A 23,142-nucleotide genomic window follows, 5' to 3' on the forward strand; every position below is an offset into this window, starting at 1 on the left:
ATATGCACGTACTTGCAAAATGCGTACGAATACACAAGGTTTCCAAACTTTCCCTTTTACATACTTAATTAAGGACGCTAAAAATCCCTGAACGTTCGGGATTTATCATTTGCGTCCCAAAACTAATGAGATCGCCTTACAAAACAAAAATTATACTCCTCCTAAAAGCCACGGTGCTCGCATGAGCGCTTGCGGCGCGCCACGAGTGCCCTGGTGCGTGGCCGTTTCCCAGCGCGCCGACACAACGCCTCTTCCTCAGCCTCGCAACTCGATTGGCGGCTTGCCGGCGGGCGAGCACGACCTCACCGGTGTGGTGATCCGGCGCCAACAGGTACTCCTCGCTGGAAGCGTGCACCCGGTCCACGTACTACCAAGCGTAGATGAGGCACTTGAGCCCGACTGCACTCAGGGCGTCGGCACGGGCGTCCTCCGCCACCCTCACGGCCCTCGCACGAGCCTTCTGCCAAAGAGCCAATCGCCCGACTCTCTCAAACGCGACATAGGCCTCCCAGGTAGCTTGTTCCGCGGTGCGCTTCTCTTCCTCGGCCTTCTTCTCCGCCTCTATTTTGGCGCGCTCTGCTGGAGGCAAAGCCTCTCACAAGGCGACATCCATTTCTTTCCAAAGCTCCTCAAGGCTGGGGGGCTCGGCGGGCGGCGCGGCGTTCTCCTCGTAGCGGGGAGCCGACGCGTCCTCCGGCGCACGTGCTGGCGAGATTGGGAACGCCGACGCGTCCACCTCGACGCGTCGCGCGAGGAGCGGAACTCCGACGCGTACTCCTCGACTAGTGACAGCGAGGAATGGAACGGCGACGCGTCACGTTGCGGCGAGGAGCGGAACACCGACGCATCCTCCTCGACTAGTGGCGGCGAGGAACGGAACGGCGACGCGTCGCGTAGTGGGGAAGAGCGGAACACCGACGCGTCCTCCTCGACTAGTGGCGGCGAGGGACGGAACGACGATGCGTGACCGTCCGTGCGGTGCAGCGAGGGGCTCCTAGGGCTTGGGAGGGGCGATGCCATGGTGGTCGACGTGAGAGGGAGGGGGAGGAGATAGCGATGAACGTGAACATGAGGGGGGAGGAGATAGTGATGCCGTGGGAGGCGCAGTATTTATAGCGAGCAATGGCACACCTACGTAAGATATGGACTGAGCTGCACTGACTTAACTGTAGGTCCAGTTGCGTCACTGACATGTGGGCCAGACCCCTGTTGGGCCCATATGTTAGTGACCCAATGCACCTGCAGTTAAGTAACAGCTACGTGGGCATATTTGTTGGACTAAATTACGGGGGAGCGAAGGGGTGGAAATATTGCTGGTCACAACGGATTGGATGAGTGTGGGGGGAGGAGAGTCATGCATGCAGATTAAATTAACCCCGCCAAAAAACGATATTTTAAACGTGGCTACTCGATCTGTGGCAACTGGTGAGCCACTGCGCTCCAAGTCGTTCACCTGTGGTCCCGACCATCAAATCCTACGGATCAAATTATCACGTGAGCTGACTATTCATACAAAGGTGCTCCACCACGTACCCGGTACCCGCGAATGCAGCAATCATGCACCTAGGGTTTTAGGGTTGATTTGTTAACGTCGCCTTTACGTAACACTCATGTGTGCGAGACAACGAGAGGCTGATTGCGTGCGTGCGCCTCTTCTCTTCGTATATGTACTCCACCGTTTGTCTGGTGTCCAAAAAATTATAATAACTACTAGCAATGTGCCAATGCGTTGCCACACGATCAAAGTAGATTAATACATATTCACCGATTTGATAGAAAAAAATGTCTAGTTTTGAAATACGTATATCACTAAAAATATGTTATGTTTCACTCAAAATATATTCCTTTGGCAGTTTTGATGAGATAAGGGAGGAATGTTGTTGGTTTCAAGATTTGAGAAGTGGTATATGTCTAATTTCTACTCTTACTAGCAATATGCCCGTGCGTTGCACGGAACATCAAGATCTTGTGGGAGAAAAGGATGAACGAGGGAAGGCCTTATCTGCAAATGTGGTGAAGAGTGCGGGTAAATTGCCACATTTTCCTTCCTATCTGTCAGATATAAATCAGACGACCTACATTGCAGGATGGCAGGCCCACCATCATCACCAACTCTATTTTTTATCCCTACTCTGATAAAAAGCATTGTCAGTGATGATCATGTGCCTGCCATCCTGCAATATAGGCCGTCCGATCTATATCTGACGGATAGGAAGGAAACTATAGAAATTTTGCAAAAAGATACCCACACCCCTCTCCACATTTGCAAATAAGGCCTTCCCTCGTTCATCCTTTTCCCCCACAAGATAAACTACTCATACAAATGCATCTTGATGTTCCGTGCAACGCATGTGCATCTTGCTAGTTGTTGCAAAAAGCCCATGTGTGTGTGAGAGAGAGGGAGAGTGAAGGAGGACAGAGTGCATGTGTGACAAAGACACAAGGAGTGTGTGTGCGATAGGTATCAGCTTAAAATGAGGCAATAGTGTGTGTGTGCACGATCGAGAGGGCGTGTCTCAAGAAGGAAAGAAAAATCTACATAGATACAAGGAGCGGGAGAGAGACATGTATGCAATGGTGGAAGCACGAGTGTGCGGGTGGATAAACCTATCTAGAGGCTAGCTAGTCGACAAATGTTTGTGAGAGAAATACGAGTCGGGGTGCGAAAGTGAGAGTTTTGTGTGTGTGTGTGTGAGAGAGAGAGAGACGGTAGTCGGGAAAGGGAGTGGAAGCAGGAGTTGTGTGTGTGTGTCTGTGAGAGAGAGAGAGGAGACGGTAGTCGGGGTTGTCTGATCTGTAAACAAATGAATAATGTCAGTCTGGGATGGAGACGAAAATGAGACCGCAACAAATGTTGTGTCTACAGGAGAGAGAGAGTAATTTTAGTGGTATGAGTCATATGTAGAGACATATAGGGTGTGTGAGAGAATCCCATAGAGAGAAAGACAAAGTGAAAGACGAGTGAAGACTGTGTGTGTGGCTGTGAAAAAGAAAGCTTAGGTACCGAGTGATACCAGAGAACAGTAGATACGTGAGAGATAATGAAAACCATGTAATGTATAATGATAGGGAGAGTGTGACACTTCTCAAGGGAGATGTCGAGAGACCATGTTTACGAGGATAGGAGAAACATGAAGTGAGCATGCGGGTGAGCTGGAGAAAAGAGAGTGATAGCTACCTAAAGGAGCATGCATGCGAGAGAGATGGGCGTGAAAGGAGTGAACAAAAAAGGGATTCAAATATTTGAATTCAAGATGATGATACATGTAATCCATACTCGAACCAAAATTGATCTATCAAACATGCATACTCATATGAATTCACGCACATCTATGTTATTTAATATGTAGATATTACTGATCCATACATTTTAGTAGAACATAATTTGGTTAAATTTTTTTGAATTCAACCTTAAGATTTCGAGATCGTTGTATTTGTAAATAATATTATACATATAAAGGAGCAGAATTCTTTGTTGTGCTTTTGAAAGTATATATAAAAATGATGTATATAGAATGTAATTCCAATTGAAAATGGATCCCGCCCGAAAAAATAGAATACAAACGGGATTCGAATTGAGTTGGCACGGTAAACGTGCACTCTAGAAAATTTGAACGAAGCGGGGAAAGTCGCAGTAATCGCCCGAAACCAAAATCTGCGAGATGGAAATCACTACTGCCTATCCCTGCCACGCAAAGCCTATCTGCTGGATTTCTATATGTTTCGATAGGGGTAGGTTTGTAATTTCACCCAAATGTGACGTAACCTCCTCTCACCCGGATTCATACACGATGGGCGCCAAAACACAGTGTGTCCTCGGCCGAAATCGACTCCCTCCCTAATTCATATTCATACACGGTGGGCGCCAAAAACAAACTCTTGTCGGCAAATATTCGGTGTATGCGAGATTAGCGTCCTATCCCCAACCGACTAATGTTGCCATGATGTAGTAGAAATTTGAAACGGGGGCTAAGTTTGTAAATTTCCTCGCATTTGAGACAAGCGCGCCCTGAATACATGGTTCCCCCTTCCTGTCTACCTCCCTTTTCCCCATTCGTACTCCATGGGCGCCAAAACACCCTCTCCACCCCACCCTCCTCCGTCCGTCGCCGTCCGCCACTCCATCCACCGTCGTCCTCCTCCACCATGCCGGAGCTGATACACCGACGTCGCCGTCCATTACAAGAGACCGACCTCTCTCATCCACGGCTTCGGATCGGGATCCTTGCATCCTGTCCTCTCGCTTCATCCCCGCCGTCGTCCACCTTGTCGGCGCCGCTTCTATGACCGTCTCGTCCACCACGCCCCGCCGCCACCGTCTACCCTCCTAGATCTGCTTCCACACCGCCGACAACCATCGCTACCGTAGCACTGTCAAATTCTCAGCAGATGCGTACACGGCGCCGCACCAGAGGCGGCACTCTTTCGTATCTGCTCAACTTATTTATCGCAGCAAGAAAATAGATCGCCACTTCTTTACTCTGATTTCTTGTCTTGGTTGCGAAGTTGCCTCTGTCCGGTTTGCACCTTTAGATCTGCCATGGCACGCTCAACACTATACTCCCAATGTTTATGGTTTTCCCCTTTTATATTCCGCACTAGTTAAATCATAGTAGACTAAATTTCAAAATTGGGTCAGTCGATTTTTCAGAGCTTGCCGGAGTTCGCCGATGCGATCGAAGGGGCTCGGGTGGTTGTGGGGCCTCGCCGAACGAAGAAAACTCGACGTGGGTGGGGTTTGGGGTGGGAGGGGGGGGTGGGGGTGGCAGAGGAACACAGGCGGTGGGGGCCGGTGGTCCGGCCGGCGGCTCGTGCAGTGTTCTGTATGGGAAGAATCAGAGACGAGGAAGAAGAAGGGTTAGGAGACGTAGGATCTTCATCCAACCGCCTGAAATGTTCGAGAGACAGCTGGGAGTTGCATTCTTAATGCGCTTTGGTTCATCATGTGTGGGCACTGCGCAACCAACATTTTATTATCCAAAATCTGCTTGCTCTTCTTTACCATGTTTCTCTTCTGTTCTTCTTTAATATGTACTCTCTCCGTTCCTAAATACAAGTCTTTGTATATATTCCACCATGGACTACATATGGAGCAAAATGAGTGAATCTACACTCTAAAATGTATCTGGATACATCTGTATGTGATCCATAGTGGAAATCTCTACCAAGACTTATATTTTGGAACGGAGGGAGTATGATAGTAGTACAGTATGTTCCTTGTAGTGAAGATGAGCAGGGACATTTGCAGTGTAGAGGTCTATACGGTCGGTTGTGATGGACACTTTGAGCCTCTTTGATTCGTAGGATCTTGTAAACATAGGAATAGGATTTGTAGTGGCCTTCCCACTTGAATCCTATAAGAATAGCAAGGAAATGAGGGGAGCTGTGTCGCCTTTGAGAGTTACACTGATATTAATAGTACCGCACCTTCACTTGAAGAGAGTTGGTATCCTAAGCCTTTCTAGCCGTACCGGCAATACTAGCACATATATTCCAGCAAGTTCCACTTTGCTGATTTTACTCTGATGCTTAAGGTTTTCCCGTTATATCTACACTATGATCTGTGTAGCTGCTTTGTGTCGCACTAGCAGCAGTCCACTCTTGAAGCTAAACACTGCAATGACTTACAAAATTGGCAACAAGGCATTGAGTGCCATTCTGGATGCAATGAAACTCATACGCTCCCCACCTATTGATTCTTGTTCAAAATATGATCCTAATGACTATTCTAACCTCGAGGAGTCAAAGGCAGATGGCCTGGCCTGTTCACCCATCAAGGTGCCTGTTCTAATTTGGCAATGTTTTATTGATTGCGGGTATCTTGCATATGTTGTCTTGCATTTCTTCTACTTTGTTGCATCGCCATCTGCTTAGTTTACTCATCATATATGTCGAGATGCCATGCCCATCCATTATCAATACATATTCCATCTGTCATCATACCATGTTTTCCACTCAAATGTTGTTCTTGTGCATCAGACATCAAAAAGGAAGAGGGTGATTGCCGAACCTGAAGGAGCACCAGCAAAGTCCTTGAAAAACGTGGTGGTGCCGGAGAAATCAGGCAGCACCCCACTTATATTGGCTGTACAACCAGTGACACAAAACGTAGGACCGACTCCAGTAGACTGTACCCATACTTCACTGGCCAGACCACTAGCCCCACCACACAGGACCTGCACTCCAGCAAAAGGTATACTGATTTCATTTGCCATAGCACCAGCTGTACCACAGACAAATCCCACTCCAGCAAAAAGTACAACAAGTCCACCGGCCGAAGACCTATCCCAACTGCAAAGACGGCCAATTCCTGCAGATTGGAACCCCATTCCATTTATTCCCAGTTTAAAAGACAATGCTTTCAATGTTGTTAGGGACTACATGCATATATTCCCATCATGGGAAGATTATTGTGAAGACAAACACCATTTTCACATCTTCCTGTACAACTTACGTGTAAGTGCTATTATTCATGGTTATTATTTTCCTGTTTTCTGCTGATTGAACACATCAATGATTTACATTACATTGTTGTAACTAGGCGAGGGTCAATCTGGATAGTCATGACGAGCAAAGCTTGCTTGTGCTTTTCAAGGAAGCATTGCAGCAGTATCGGTGTTACCTGAGGAAATCACACTTTGATGGCAAGTCTATAAAAGAATTTCCGGTGAAGTCTCCTGTGCTAAATTTAGAAGACATTGAATGGAAAAACCTTGTTATGCACTGGTCTCGTTCCCAGGATGAGGTACTGTCTATGAAATCACATGACAATTTGAACTTCTACTTTTCCGCATGTGCCTTATGGATCTTTTTTGCAGGAAATCTACTCAAAGGAATTCCGGTTTGACAAGAACAACAGGATATCGCAAATATGCTGCCCGCTGCTTTGCTCTTGTTAGTACCCGTTGTCATGTATCACTGTACTTGCAGACATACCTGGTTCATTATGTGACAGCAGTATGCATGATAGCTTGCTTATCAATTGTTCGCTCCAAATTATCTGATCTATATGAATGGTTACATTAGTGTAGAATATATCCAATGCCAATGTTTTTTAGCTCTGCATTGTTCTTGTAAGTACATGCTGTCCTTTATCAGTGTACTTATAATGACATGTAGTTGTTCATGTACCATCACTTTGCAGCTTATTTTCCTTTGCCCTCCATTTTCTACACATCAGATCTATATTTACTCTTACCATAAGTGTCGTGGAATTGTCACAGCAGATATCCTTAGTGTCAGGACTTAGTCACGAGGCCAACGCATCTATGTGGTAGCTTGAGAGGGGTTGAGCGGGACGAGAGACGCGATGTTTTTACCCAGGTTCGGCCCCTCACGGTGGAGGTAAAAGCCTACATCCTGCTTCATTGATATTGATGATGATGACCATGGTTACAAGATTGCTCTATCTCGAGAGCTGTTGTCTAAACCTAACTTGTCCAACTCGTGAAACTTGTGAATCTTGTCCCTTTTGGGGAGCCCTGCCCCTCCTTATATATGTTGGAGGGGAGGGTTACATGTAGAGTCCTATTAGGATTAGGACTAGTCTATCTCTAATACAAACCAGATACAAGTCCAGGTCTTAGCTCCTTGTAAGTTAATATTCCTCCTGCCTTTCCTCTTAAACCGGCCCACCATTAAACGTGAACCGGCCTTCTGGGTCTTGGGCCTTGTCATCTGTCTGTCCTGCCCGCCGGATCACCAGTGAGTCATAATAACCAGGTGGGTTGCTTGTAAACCGCCAGGTCAAGGCGGGTTGCCAGTAACTCGCCAAGTGTCAGCGGGGTCTTCAGATAATCCGCCACGTCCGGCCGGGTTAACTTCCGGCCGGTTTACACCGCCAATTGTGTAAACCGCCAATCCTCTGGTGGTTTACCAATGAAACGCCTAGTCCGGCCGGGTTATACTTCCGGCCGGTTTACGCCGCGGGGTATATCCCCAACAATAAGGTTGGTACTGAAGAAGTTTAGCTGTGCATTGCTCTTGGCTGTACCTTTTGCCTGTATAGCTGCACTTACATTTATAGCTACTTGGTTATGTAGCATCACACTTCATCTTATTTTAAATATTGTCCATTTTTTTCGTATATTATGACATCTATATTTACTCTTAAAAAAATGTAGAATAAAGGCAATGCTTTTGAAGAAGATTCTGTGGTAAACTTCTTGAATTGCCCCCCCATCAGCATGGACAAGGCCTTTATAGAGCCTGTCTTCACCAATAATGTAAGTTTGTCCATCTCAAGCCTTCAAACTTTGTTGTATATATTTGGTTAGGCATGACTGCAACAACTGTTTATTTTTGGTGGTTGCATCAAATTGCTTGTTTAAAGTTTATTATGTAGTTCATAAACAAAAGTTTGTCCTTTCTCAATTTAAGTTTTCAGTTGTACAACCAAGTTCCTTCTTCATACCATGTAAATTAAACTATACAGAGCAAGTGATCTTCTTTTGCACTGCATGTATGCTTCTGTTCTTCATCCATAATCCAGTGGTGTGGTGAACCTACCCACTACAGCACAATGTCATATTCTGCAATGTCTTAACTATGAACAATGTCATATCATTCTACTATTATTTAAACCGTCTCTTTATTTGCCAATCTGAAATGGTATAAATTGACAGCACACTAACCATTGATACTTATGAGTTCTTGATCTGTAATCCAGTGGTGTCGTGAAGCTGCCAACTCCTTCACAATGTCATTTCCTGCCATGTCTTGACATGAACAATACCATATTGTGTTAATGCAATTTTAAACTGTGTCACTTTATTCGTCAGTAAGAAATGTGATGAATTGTCAGCACTGATACTTTTATGTGCAAAACCTATCATCTATCTGCTTGTTTATCTTTCAGAGTGAGGAAGATATAAGTGTTGAATAAGCGCAGTGTCATCATCTTGCTCAGCTGCTTGCACTGCAGCTCCCCAGCAGGGCGAACCTTTCTTGAACTCTATTGAAGTGTTGTCGGTTTTGTATATTATTTTGTCGGTGTGTTTATTTGCACTGGTGGCGATCTTTGATGCCCAGTGTATGTAATCTGCTGTCTGCTTGTGCTTTATTATCATAGTGGCGAACTTTGATGCCCAGTGGATGTAATATGCCGTAATTTCTTTATTGTATAGTCTAGATTTTTTCTTATTCACGATGCTGCAGTTATTTTACTGTATATATATATATCATGTGTTCGAAGTAAACCGGCCATACCGTAAAATTACGGTACATAATCGGGCCGTCATGCAATCACGATGTAGGTTGGGCCTGAAACGTGTCGAACAGCTCACGGGCCGGCAGCAGCCCGAAATGAACCCCGGCCCATGATTGTGCGAATCAAATCACGGGCTTTTAACAGGCCAAAATTGTCTTGGTCCTTGTTTGGCCCAATCAGATATCGGCTGCGAGCAGGCCGGATGCAAACCGGGCCGTAGTTAGGCCCAACTATATGACGGGCTTTTAACAAGCTGAAATTAATATAGGGCCGAAATGTTAAACGGGCCCTTAACAGGCCAAAACTAATATCAGGCCAAATTACTAAGTGGGCCTTTAGCAAGTGGGCCCAAAAGCATAGTGTCCAGTTGACGGGCCGAATCTGATATGGGCCATAATTGAGCCCAAAGCCTCTTAAAGGGCCGGACCTGATCTGGGCCGTAATTTGGCCCAGAACGTGGTAGGCTTTTACCGGGCCGGATCTCATATGGGCCACTATTAGGCCCGGAGCGTGGCAGGCCATTAATGGACCGGATCAAATATGGGCCGACATTTGGCCCAAAACATGGCAGCCAGTTAATGGGCCGACCTACTAGGGTCCTCAAAATCTTGTGGGCCTACAGCTGGGCCGGCCCATTAATGTCGGCGAAATCTCGTGGTCCTTTAGCTGGGCCGGCCCATTATGATCCGCAAGAATCTTGTGGGCCTTTACCTGGGCCGGCCCATTATGGCACACAAAAATCTTGTGGGCCTATACCTGGGCCAGCCCATTATGGCCCGCAAAATCTTGTGGGCCTTTAGCTGGGCCAGCCCATTATGGTCCGCAAAATCTCATGGGCCTTTAGCTGGGCCGGCCCATTATGGTCCGCAAAATCTTGTGGGCCTTCAGTTGGGCCGGCCCATTTAAACTTGATGGGCCGGTCCACGTGTCAACATATCATAGGCACGTCTCGCCCATTGGATGAGTGGCACCTTTGCCAACGCGGACCTGACACGTGTCTCCTCCAGCCAATGATGATTTTACACGTGGAAAATCCCCATTGGTCGGGGCTGTTAACTGGTTATCGGATCCAAAACCCGACCCGATAGCTTAACGGCGTTCCGTTACGGTGGATGCCACGTGTCGGTCACCCTTGACGAAAGCACTTCTGTGACGCGCGATTTATCGTCATGGAAGTGGACACTTCCGTGATGATAATTTTGGTAATGTCATGGAACACTTCTACGACAGCACAGGTATGACTATCTTGATTCTGTCATAAAATCGTCATGGATGTACATGCATGACAGAAAACGCGACCTACTCTGACAAACACGTATCATCACGGAAGTGTACTTTTTTTGTAGTCATGACTTTAGTTAATGTTAATCCCACTATTTTGGAAGAGTGTCAACTTTGCATACTTGTAGATCATTAAAAGAATGGTTTATGTGATGGTTATATTGTTGAATTCATTCATGATGCTACTAAAAATTATTATGAGGGAGGAATATATTCTCGTAGGAATTGCAATAATATCAAGTTTCCTCTCTATGTGCTTAAAGTTTTAAAGTTATGCTTGCTCTGCCTTCCTATGCTATTTGATTATTGTTCCCATAAGTTGTTTGATCACAAAATCCCTCTGCATAGGAAGTGGGTTAGACTTAAATGTGTTAGTAATATGCTTCATGATGCTCTCTTTATGTTTCAATTCTTATCCTTTATGTGAGCATCATTGAAATCATCATGCCTAGATAGGGGCGTTAAACAATAGCGCTTGTTGGGAGGCAACCCAATTTCATTTTTGTTCTTTGATTTTTGCTCCTGTTTATTAATAAATAATTCATCTATACTATGTTTATATGTGGTTTTATGCTTTTAATTAGTGTTTGTGCCAAGTAGAACCTTTGGGAAGACTTGGGGAAAGTCTTTGCGATCTTGCTGTAAAAACAGAAAATTTATCCCTCACGAGATTTGCTGCCATTTTTTAATGGAGAGTACTATTTAGTTAATTATTTTTGAAGATGATTAACAGATAAATTGCTCACCTCCAGCAATTTATTTTAGAATTTTTGGGGTTCCAGAAGTATTCGAAACCTACAGATTACTACAGACTGTTCTGTTTTTGACAGATTCTGTTTTTCGTGTGTTGTTTGCTTATTTTGATGAATCTATGGCTAGTAATAGAGTTTATGAACCATAGAAAAGTTGGAATACAGTAGGTTTAATACCAATACAAATATATAATGAGTTCATTACAGTACCTTGAAGTGGTGGTTTGTTTTCTTTTACTAACGGAGCTCACGAGTTTTCTGTTAAGTTTTGTGTTGTGAAGTTTTCAAGTTTTGGGTAAAGATTCGATGGACTATGGAATAAGGAGTGGCAAGAGCCTAAGCTTGGGGATGCCCAAGGTACCCCAAGGTAATATTCAAGGACAACCAAGAGCCTAAGCTTGGGGATGCCCCAGAAGGCATCCCCTCTTTCGTCTTCGTTCATCGGTAACTTTACTTGGAGCTATATTTTTATTCACCACATGATATGTGTTTTGCTTGGAGCGTCTTGTATGATTTGAGTCTTTGCTTTTTAGTTTACCACAATCATCCATGCTGTACACACCTTTTGGGAGAGACACACATGAATTGGAAATTATTAGAATACTCTATGTGCTTCACTTATATCTTTTGAGTTGGATAATGTTTACTTTAGTACTTCGCTTATATCTTTTAGAGCACGGCGGTGGTTCTGTTTTATAGAAATAATTGATCTCTCATGCTTCACTTATATCATTTTGAGAGCCCTTTAGAACAGCATGGTAATTCAATTTGGTTATAAATTTTAAATGCTAAGAGAAGTTGGATGCTTGATAGATTGTTTTGAGATATAAAGGTGGTAATATTAGAGGTGTACTAGTTGAGTAATTGTGAAATTGATGAATACTTGTGTTGAAGTTGGCAAGTCCCGTAGCATGCATGTACGGTAAACGTTATGTGACAAATTTGAAGCATGGGGTGTTCTTTGATTGCTTTCCTTATGAGTGGCGGTCGGGGACGAGCGATGGTCTTTTCCTACCAATCTATCCCCCTAGGAGCATGCGTGTAGTGCTTGGTTTTGATGACTTGTAGATTTTTGCAATAAGTATGTGAGTTCTTTATGACTAATGTTGAGTCCATGGATTATACACACTCTCACCCTTCCATCATTGCTAGCCTCTTCGGTACCGTGCATTTCCCTTTCTCACCTTGAGAGTTGGTGCAAACTTCGCCGGTGCATCCAAACCCCGTGATATGATACGCTCTATCACACATAAGCCTCCTTATATCTTCCTCAAAACAGCGAGCATACCTACCTATTATGGCATTTCCATAGCCATTCCGAGATATATTGCCATGCAACTTTCCACCGTTCCGTTTATTATGACACGCATCATCATTGTCATATTGCTTTGCATGATCATGTAGTTGACATCGTATTTGTGGCAAAGCCACTGTTCATAATTTTTGCATATATGTCACTCTTGATTCATCGCAATCCTGGTACACCGCCGGAGGCATCCACATAGAGTCATATTTTGTTCTAAGTATCGAGTTGTAATTTCTTGAGTTGTAAGAAAATAAAAGTGTGATGATCATTATTAGAGCATTGTCCCATGTGAGGAAAGGATGATGGAGACTATGATTCCCCCACAAGTCGGGACGAGACTCCAGACAAAAAATAAAATAAATAAAATAAAAGAGGTCAAAAGAAAAAAAAGAAAGAAGGCCCCCCAAAAAAGGAAAAAAAAGAATGAGAGAAAGAGAGAAGGGACAATGTTACTATCCTTTTTCCACACTTGTGCTTCAAAGTAGCACCGTGATATTCATGATAGAGAGTCTCTTATTTTGTCACTTTCATATACTAGTTGGAATATTTCATTATAGAACTTGGCTTGTATATTCCAATGATGGGCTTCCTCAAATGCCCTAGGTCTTCGTGAGCAAGCAAGTTGGATGCACACCCACTTAGTTTCTTTGATGAGCTTTCATATATTTATAGCTCTAGTGCATCCGTTGCATGGCAATCCCTACTCCTTGCTTTGACATCAATCGGTGGGCATCTCCATAGCCCATTGATTAGCCGCGTCAATGTGAGACTTTCTCCCTTTTTGTCTTCTCACACAACCTCAATCATCATATTCTATTCCACCCATAGTGCTATGTCCATGGCTCGCGCTCATATATTGCGTTAAAGTTGAAAGAGTTTGAAAAGGCTAAGTATGAAACAATTGCTTCGCTTGTCATCGGGGTTGTGCATGATGAGAGCATTTTGTGTGACGAAAATGAAGCATGGACAAACTATATGACTTTGTAGGGATAAGTTTTCTTTGGCTATGGTATTTTGATAAGACATAATTGCTTGATTAGCATACTTGGAGTATTACTATTTTTATGTCAACATTAAACTTTTATCTTGAATCTTTCGGATCTGAACATTCATGCCACAATAGAGAAAAATGCATTGATAAATATGTTAGGTAGCATTCCATATCAAAAAATTTGTTTTTATCATTTACCTACTCGAGGACGAGCAGGAATTAAGCTTGGGGATGCTTGATACGTCTCCAACATATCTATAATTTTTGATTGTCCCATGCTATTATATTATCTGTTTTGGATGTTTATGGGCTTTATTATACACTTTTATATTACTTTTGGGACTAACCTATTAACCGGAGGCCCAGCCCAAATTGCTGTTTTCTTGCCTACTTCAGTGTTTCGAAGAAAAGGAATATCAAACGGAGTCCAAACGGAATGAAACCTTCGGGAGAGTTATTTTTGGAACGGAAGCAATCCAGGAGACTTGGAGTACACGTCAGGGAAGCTTCGAGGTGGCCACGAGGCAGGGAGGCGCGCCTGCCCCCTGGGCGCGCCCCTGATACGTCTCCAACATATCTATAATTTTCGATTGCTCCATGCTATTATATTATCTGTTTTGGATGTTAATGGGCTTTATTTTACAATTTTATACCATTTTTGGGACTAACCTATTAACCGGAGGCCCAGCCCAAATTGCTGTTTTTTTGCCTATTTCAGTGTTTCGCAGAAAAGGAATATCAAACGAAGTCCAAACGGAATGAAACCTTCGGGAACGTGATTTTCTCAACAAACGTGATCTAGGAGACTTGGAGTGGGAGTCAAGAAACAATCGAGGCAGGGGGCGCGCCTACCCCCTGGGCGCGCCCTCCACCCTCGTGGGCCCCTCGTTGCTCCACCGACCTACTTCTTCCTCCTATATAAGTCCATGTACCTCGCAAACATCCAGGAGCACCACAAAAACCTAATTCCACCACCGCAACCTTCTGTACCCAAGAGATCCCATCTTGGGGCCTTTTCCGGAGCTCCGCCGGAGGGGGCATTGATCACGGAGGGCCTCTACATCAACTCCATGGCCTCTCCGGTGATGTGTGAGTAGTTTACTTCAGACCTTCGGGTCCATAGTTATTAGCTAGATGGCTTCTTCTCTCTCTTTGGATCTCAATACAAAGTTCTCCTAGATTCTCTTGGAGATCTATTCAATGTAATCTTCTTTTGTGGTGTGTTTGTCGAGATCTGTTGAATTGTGGGTTTATGATCAAGTTTATCTATGAACAATATTTGAATCCTCTCTGAATTCTTTTATGTATGATTGGTTTATCTTTGCAAGTCTCTTCGAATTATCAGTTTGGTCTGGCCTACTAGATTGATTTGTCTTGCAATGGGAGAAGTGCTTAGCTTTGGGTTCAATCTTGCGGTGTCCTTTCCCAGTGACAGCAGGGGCAGCAAGGCACGTATTGTATTGTTGCCACCGAGGATAAAAAGATGGGGTTTATATCATATTGCATGAGTTTATCCCTCTACATCATGTCATCTTACTTAAAGCATTACTATGTTCTTATGAACTTAATACTCTAGTAGCATGCTGGATAGCGGTCGATGTGTGGAGTAGTAGCAGTAGATGCAGAATCGTTTCGGTCTACTTGTCACGGACATGATGCCTATATACATGATCATACCTAGATATCCTCATAACTATGCTCAATTCTATCAATTGCTCGACGGTAATTCGTTTACCCACTGTAATACTTATGCTCTTGAGAGAAGCCACTAGTGAAACCTATGCCCCCCCGGGTCTATCTTCCATCATATTAATCTTCCAACACTTGGTTATTTCTATTGCAGTTTATTTTACTTTGCATCTTTATTTCTCTTTATCATAAAAACACCAAAAACATTATCTTATCATATCTATCAGATCTCACTCTCCTATGTGACCGTGAAGGGATTGACAACCCCTTTATCCCGTTGGTTGTGAGGTTCTTATTTTTTGTGTAGGTGCGTGGGACTCAAGCATGATCTCCTACTAGATTGATACCTTGGTTCTCGTTGACGGGGAGTCTACGCACAAGTCAAGACATACCAAGTACCCATCACAAACTCTTATCCCTCGCATTACATTATTTGCCATTTGCCTCTCATTTTCCTCTCCCCCACTTCACCCTTGCCGTTTTATTTGCCCTCTCTTTTCTGTTTGCCTCCCTCTTTCTTCTGCTCCCCGCACTTTCTGTCGTTATGTATGAAATTGGGGAAATTATTGTCGATACGGACAATAACAAAAAAAGGAAAATTCCGATGCTCCTGCTGAAGAACCCACTATCTTACATACAAAAAAATTCTGAATCGGTAGTGGTAATATTATTGGAAAAGGAGTTATCCAAGATTTATTTACTTGTGCCGGTGCTTTGCCTTCTATGGGTAGTTCTATTCTTCATAGAACTAGTAGTCTTGTGGACGCTATTGCCATGCTTGTAGTTTAACTTGAAAGGAAATTTATGCACATGCATGCTTGCATACAAAGGATTTTCCTAGAATTTTCTAATATTGAGCATTCTTCTGTTAAGCATGCCGCTACTATCTTTTTGGCTCATGAGTTCAGATTTATAATAAAAGAGGCCAAAGAAATCTTTGCACACTATATGGTGGACGCTGGCCGTCCTCCCATAGAGGCAATCCTCTTTGATCAAGAGGAAATAATGCATTTTCAATCTTTAGACTATGTTGCTTTTAATGAGAACCTTAGAAGAAAGGTTCCTACCAATGTTCTAGTTGATAGAATTTCCGAACTTAATAATGTTTTTTCTATTCAAAATAATGAGCTAGGATATTCTCTCAAGTATAGGCTCATGAAGTTTTGTCAAAAGAATGCTTATAATGATGAATTGGTTGTGCAATATGAAGGGCCAAAGGAGTAAACTATACCTCCCAAAATTGATCTTGGGGACTTCTATACCATTAAATTTAGTCCTTTTGATTACTTTTGCTTTCCTCAAAGAAAACTTGCTGCTGAACGTAGAGAATATGAAATGAGTTTTCGTGATCTATCCTATTATTATGGCAATACCTAGATCTATCCTTGCTTTTATGACTAGCTAGGGGCGTTAAACGATAGCGCTTGTTGGGAGGCAACCCAATTTTATTTTTATTCCTTGCCTTTTGCTCCTGTTTAGTAATAAATAATGTATCTAGCCTCTGTTTTGGTTGTGTTTTTTGTGTTTAATTAGTGTTTGTGCCAAGTAGAACCGTTGGGAAGACTTGGGAAAGTCTTTTTGATCTTGCTGTAAAAAACAGAAACTTTAGCGCTCACGAGAATTGCTGCCATTTTTATTTGGAGAGTGCTATTTAGTTAATTCTTTTTTCAGATGATTAATAGATAAATTACTCATGTATAGCAATTTATTTTAGAATTTTTGGGGTTCCATAAGTTTGCGTTAGCTACAGATTACTACAGACTGTTCTGTTTTTAACAGATTCTGTTTTTCGTGTGTTGTTTGCTTATTTTGATGAATCTATGGCTAGTAAAAGAGCTTATAAACCATAGAGAAGTTGAAATACAGTAGGTTTAACACCAATATAAATAAAGAATGAGTTCATTACAGTACCTTGAAGCGGTGTTTTGTTTTCTTTCACTAACGGAGCTCACGAGATTTTCTATTTTGAGTTTTGTGTTGTGAAGTTTTCAAGTTTTGGGTAAAGTCTTGATGGATTATGGAACAAGGAGTGGAAAGAGCCTAAGCTTGGGGATGCCCATGGCACCCCAAGGTAAAATTCAAGGACACCAAAAGCCAAAGCTTGGGGATGCCCCGGAAGGCATCCCCTCTTTCGTCTTCGTCCATCGGTAACTTTACTTGGAGCTATATTTTTATTCACCACATGATATGTGTTTTTCTTGGATCGTCTTGTATGATTTGAGTCTATGCTTTTTAGTTTACCACAATCATCCTTGCTGTACACACCTTTTTAGAGAGACTCACATGATTTGAAATTTATTAGAATACTATATGTGCTTCACTTATATCTTTTGAGCTATATAGTGTTTGCTCTACTGCTTCACTTATATCTTTTAGAGCACGGTGGTGGTTTTATTCTATAGAAATAATTGATCTCTCATGCTTCACTTATATTATTTTGAGAGTCCTTTAGAACAACATGGAAATTTTCTTTTAGGAATAATATAAAAACTTACATAGAAGTGCATTGAATACTATGAGAAGTTTGATACTTGATAATTGTTTTGAGATATGGAGATGGTGATATTAGAGTCATGCTAGTTGAGTGGTTATGAATTTGAGAAATACTTGTGTTAAAGTTTGTGATTCCCGTAGCATGCACGTATGGTGAACCGTTATGTGATGAAGTCGGAGCATGATTTATTTATTGATTGTCTTCCTTATGAGTGGCGGTCGGGGACGAGCGATGGTCTTTTCCTACCAATCTATCCCCCTAGGAGCATGCGCGTAATACTTTGTTTCGATAACTAATAGATTTTGGCAGTAAGTATGTGAGTTCTTTATGACTAATGTTGAGTCCATGGATTATACGCACTCTCATCCTTCCACCATTTCTAGCCTCTCTAATACCGCGCACTTTTCGCCGGTATCATAAACCCACCATATACCTTCCTTAAAAAAGCCACCATACCTACCTATTATGGCATTTCCATAGCCATTCCGAGATATATTGCCATGCAACTTTCCACCGTTCCATTATTATGACACGCTTCATCATTGTCATATTGCTTGCATGATCATGTAGCTGACATCGTATTTGTGGCAAAGCCACCATTCATAATTCTTCATACATGTCACTCATGCATCATTGCACATCCCGGTACACCGCCGGAGGCATTCACATAGAGTCATATTTTGTTCTAAGTATTGAGTTGTAATTCTTGAGTTGTAAGTAAATTAAAGTGTGATGATCATCATTATTAGAGCATTGTCCCAGTGAGGAAAGGATGATGGAGACTATGATTCCCCCACAAGTCGGGATGAGACTCCGGACGAAAAAGAAAAAAAGAAAAAAAGAAAAAAAGGCCAAAAAAAGAGAAAAAAATAAAGAAGGCCCAAATAAAAAAAAGAGAGAAAAAGAGAGAAGGGACAATGCTACTATCCTTTTCCACACTTGTGCTTCAAAGTAGCACCATGATCTTCATGATAGAGAGTCTCTTATGATATCACTTCCATATACTAGTGGGAATTTTTCATTATAGAACTTGGCTTGTATATTCCAATGATGGGCTTCCTCAAAATGCCCTAGGTATTCATGAGCAAGCGAGTTGGATGCACACCCACTTAGTTTCTTTTGTTGAGCTTTCATATACTTATAGCTCTAGTGCATCCATTGCATGGCAATCCCTACTCACTCACATTGATATCTATTGATGGGCATCTCCATAGCCCGTTGATACGCCTAGTTGATGTGAGACTATATTCTCCTTTTTTGTCTTCTCCACAACCACCATTCTATTCCACATATAGTGCTATATCCATTTCTCACGCTCATATATTGCGTGAAGATTGGAAAAGTTTGAGAACATCAAAAGTATGAAACAATAACTTGGCTTGTCATCGGGGTTGTGTATGATTTAAATATTTTGTGTGGTGAAGATAGAGCATAGCCAGACTATATGATTTTGTAGGGATAACTTTCTTTGGCCATGTTATTTTGAGAAGACATGATTGCTTAGTTAGTATGCTTGAAGTATTATTATTTTTATGTCAATATTAAACTTTTATCTTGAATCTTTCGGATCTGAACATTCATGCCACAATAAAGAAAAATTACATTGATAAATATGTCAGAAAACATTCCACATAAAAAATTCTTTTTTTATCATTTACCTACTCGAGGACGAGCAGGAATTAAGCTTGGGGATGCTTGATACGTCTCCAACGTATCTATAATTTTTGAATGCTCCATGCTATTATATTATCTATTTTGGATGTTAATGGGCTTTATTTTACACTTTTATATCATTTTTGGGACTAACCTACTAACCGGAGGCCCATCCCAAATTGCTGTTTTTTTGCCTATTTTAGAGTTTCGCCGAAAAGGAATATCAAACGGAGTCCAAACAGATGAAACCTTCGGGAACGTGATTTTCTCAACAAACGTGATCCATGAGACTTGGAGTGGGCGTCAAGAAACAATCGAGGAGGCCACGAGGCAGGGGGCGCGCCTACCCCCCTGGGCGCGCCCTCCACCCTCATGGGCCCCTTGTTGCTCCACCGAGCTACTTCTTCCTCCTATATAAGTCCACGTACCCCGCAAACATCCAAGAGCACCATGAAAACCTAATTCCACTGCCGCAACCTTCTGTACCCGAGAGATCCCATCTTGGGGCCTTTTCCGGAGCTCCACTGGAGGGGGCATTGATCACAGAGGGCCTCTACATCAACTCCATGGCCTCTCCGATGATGTGTGAGTAGTTTACTTCAGACCTTCGGGTCCATAGTTATTAGCTAGATGGCTTCTTCTCTCTCTTTGGATCTCAATACAAATTTCTCCTTGATTCTCTTGGAGATCTATTCGATGTAATCTTCTTTTGCGGTGTGTTTGTCAAGATCCGATGAATTGTGGGTTTATGATCAAGTTTATCTATGAACATTATTTTAATCTCCTCTGAATTCTTTCATGTATGATTGGTTTATCTTTGCAAGTCTCTTCTAATTATCAGTTTGGTTTGGCCTACTAGTTTGATCTTTCTTGCAATGGGAGAAGTACTTAGCTTTGGGTTCAATCTTGTGGTGTCCTTTCCCAGTGACAGCAGGGGTAGCAGGGCACGTATTGTATTTTTGCCATCGAGGATAAAAAGATGGGGTTTATATCATATTGCGTGAGTTTATCCCTCTACATCATGTCATCTTACTTAAAGCATTACTCTGTTCTTATGGACTTAATACTCTAGATGCATGCTGGATAGCGGTCGATGTGTGGAGTAATAGTAGTAGATGCAGAATCATTTTGGTCTACTTGTCGTGGACGTGATGCCTATATACATGATCGTACATAGATATTCTCATAACTATGCTCAATTCTATCAATTGCTCGACAGTAATTCGTTGACCCACCGTAATACTTATGCTCTTGAGAGAAGCCACTAGTGAAACCTATGGCCCCCGGGTCTATCTTCCATCATATTAATCTTCCAACACTTAGCTATTTCTATTGCCGTTTATTTTACTTTGCATCTCTATTTCTCTTTATCATAAAAATACCAAAAATATTATCTTATCATATCTATCAGATCTCACTCTTGTAAGTGACCGTGAAGGGATTGACAACCCCTTTATCGTGTTGGTTGCAAGGTTCTTATTTGTTTGTGTAGGGGCATGGGACTCGAGCGTGATCTCCTACTAGATTGATACCTTGGTTCTCAAAAACTGAGGGAAATACTTACGCTACTTTACTACATCACCCTTTTTTCTTCAAGGGAAAACCAATGCAGTGCTCAAGAGGTAGCAACCCCCCACCCTCATGGGCCCCTCGTGGCTCCCCTAACCGACTTCTTTCGCCTATATATATCCATATACCCTAAAAACATCAGAGAGCATAATAGATCGGGAGTTCCGCCGCTAGAAGCCTCCGTAGCCACCGAAAACCAATCTAGACCCGTTCTGGCACCCTGCCAGAGGGGGGAATCCCTCTCCAGTGGCCATCTTCATCATCTTGGCGCTCTCCATGACGAGGAGGGAGTAGTTCACCCTCGGGGCTGAGGGTATGTACCAGTAGCTATGTGTTTGATCTCTCTCTCTCTCTCTCTCTCTCGTGTTCTTGAGTCGGCAGGATCTTGATGTATCGGGAGCTTTGCTATTATAGTTGGATCTTATGATGTTTCTCCCCCTCTACTCTCTTGTGATGAATCGAGTTTTCCCTTTGAAGTTATCTTATCGGATTGAGTCTTTAAGGATTTGAGAACACTTGATGTATGTCTTGTATGCGCTTATCTGTGGTGACAATGGGATATCACGTGGTCCACTTCATGTATGTTTTGGTGATCAACTTGCGAGTTTCGTGACCTCGTGAACTTATGCATAGGGGTTGGCACACGTTTTCATCTTGACTCTCTGGTAGAAACTTTGGGGCACTCTTTGAAGTACTTTGTGTTGGTTGAATAGATGAATCTGAGATTGTGTGATGCATATCGTATAATCATACCCACGGATACTTGAGGTGGCATTGGAGTATCTAGGTGACATTAGGGTTTTGGTTGATTTGCATCTTAAGGTGTTATTTTACTATGAACTCTAGGGCTGTTTGTGACACTTATAGGAATAGCCCAACAGATTGATCGGAAAGAATAACTTTGAGGTGGTTTCGTACCCTACAATAATCTCTTTGTTTGTTCTCCGCTATTAGTGACTTTGGAGTGACTCTTTGTTGCATGTTGAGGGATAGTTATATGATCCAATTATGTTATTATTGTTGAGAGAACTTTCACTAGTGAAAGTATGAACCTTAGGCCTTGTTTCAACACATTACAATACCTTTTGTGCTCACTTTTATCATTAGTTACCTTGTTGTTTTTATATTTTGAGATTACAAAAACCATATCTACCATCCATATTGCACTTGTATTGCAATGACCTTGTGGCCACTACAGTGTGGTACGTTTGGTGGGAAAGACGCTGCTACACTCATGGTGAATATGTGTATGAACCAAGCAGGTCAGCGCAAGCAATTTTAGCTCTTGCTAAGAATTTTTCCAAGACAAAGTTGAAGCAAGCGAAACTGAGAAGATATGGATGGAGTAAGCCACCAGAGGGAGTTCTCAAACTTAATATCGATGCCACTTTTGATCCTGATAGGGGAACAGGGGTACGGGTGCAATCTTATGAGATGAAGCTGGTTTCTTCGTCGCAGCTTCATGCAGTAATATCCCTTTTGTGGAAGACGCGACGACGGCAGAAGCTAGAGGTATGCGAGATGGGCTCTTACTCGCAAATGAAGTTGGGTACAATAGAATTTGCGTCAAGTACGATTGCATGGAGGTCGTCGAAGTCATGCAAGGAGGTGGTAATTCGCTAGGCCCGGCAGCCGCAATTTATGAAGAATGTTTTTTTCTTGCTAGAAATTTTATTTCTATTATGTTTTCCTATTGCCCTAGGGAGGCCAATGCGGCGGCAGATTTATTGGCTAGAAACTCGGAGTTATCTCATACAATTGTTTGGAAATCGGAGCCTCCGGGGTTTCTAGTAGATGTATTAACAAACGATGTATCACTTTTTGCACATGAAATATAAACCACCATGACGGCTTTCCCTCAAAAAAGAGAGAAAAGGAGTCGGCTTGGAGAAGAAAACGAAAACCCTCAAAATTAAATCTCTACACCTAAAGGTGGAGTCTATGGTGGTGATGGTAAGCCATGGTACGTCGTTCGTTCGTCTCCTGCGTTGATCGCTAATGTTTATGCCGACGAGTGGGCCAACCAATTTTCTCTTCCCTGCCTCGTTAACTTGCTTGCCCAGATCCAATTTCCTCTCCCCTTGCGGAGCAGCCACAAGCGGCTGGGGTTCCCTCCGCTGCCGCCTCACACTACCCCGGAAGAACCAGCAAACCAGAGCAACAACTATCACCGATAAAGAGAATCGTAGATCAAAAGGG

Source organism: Triticum urartu, chromosome 2A, assembly GCF_056163025.1.
Source record: "Triticum urartu cultivar PI428250 chromosome 2A, HENAU_Tu73, whole genome shotgun sequence".
Taxonomy (NCBI): Eukaryota; Viridiplantae; Streptophyta; class Magnoliopsida; order Poales; family Poaceae; genus Triticum; species Triticum urartu.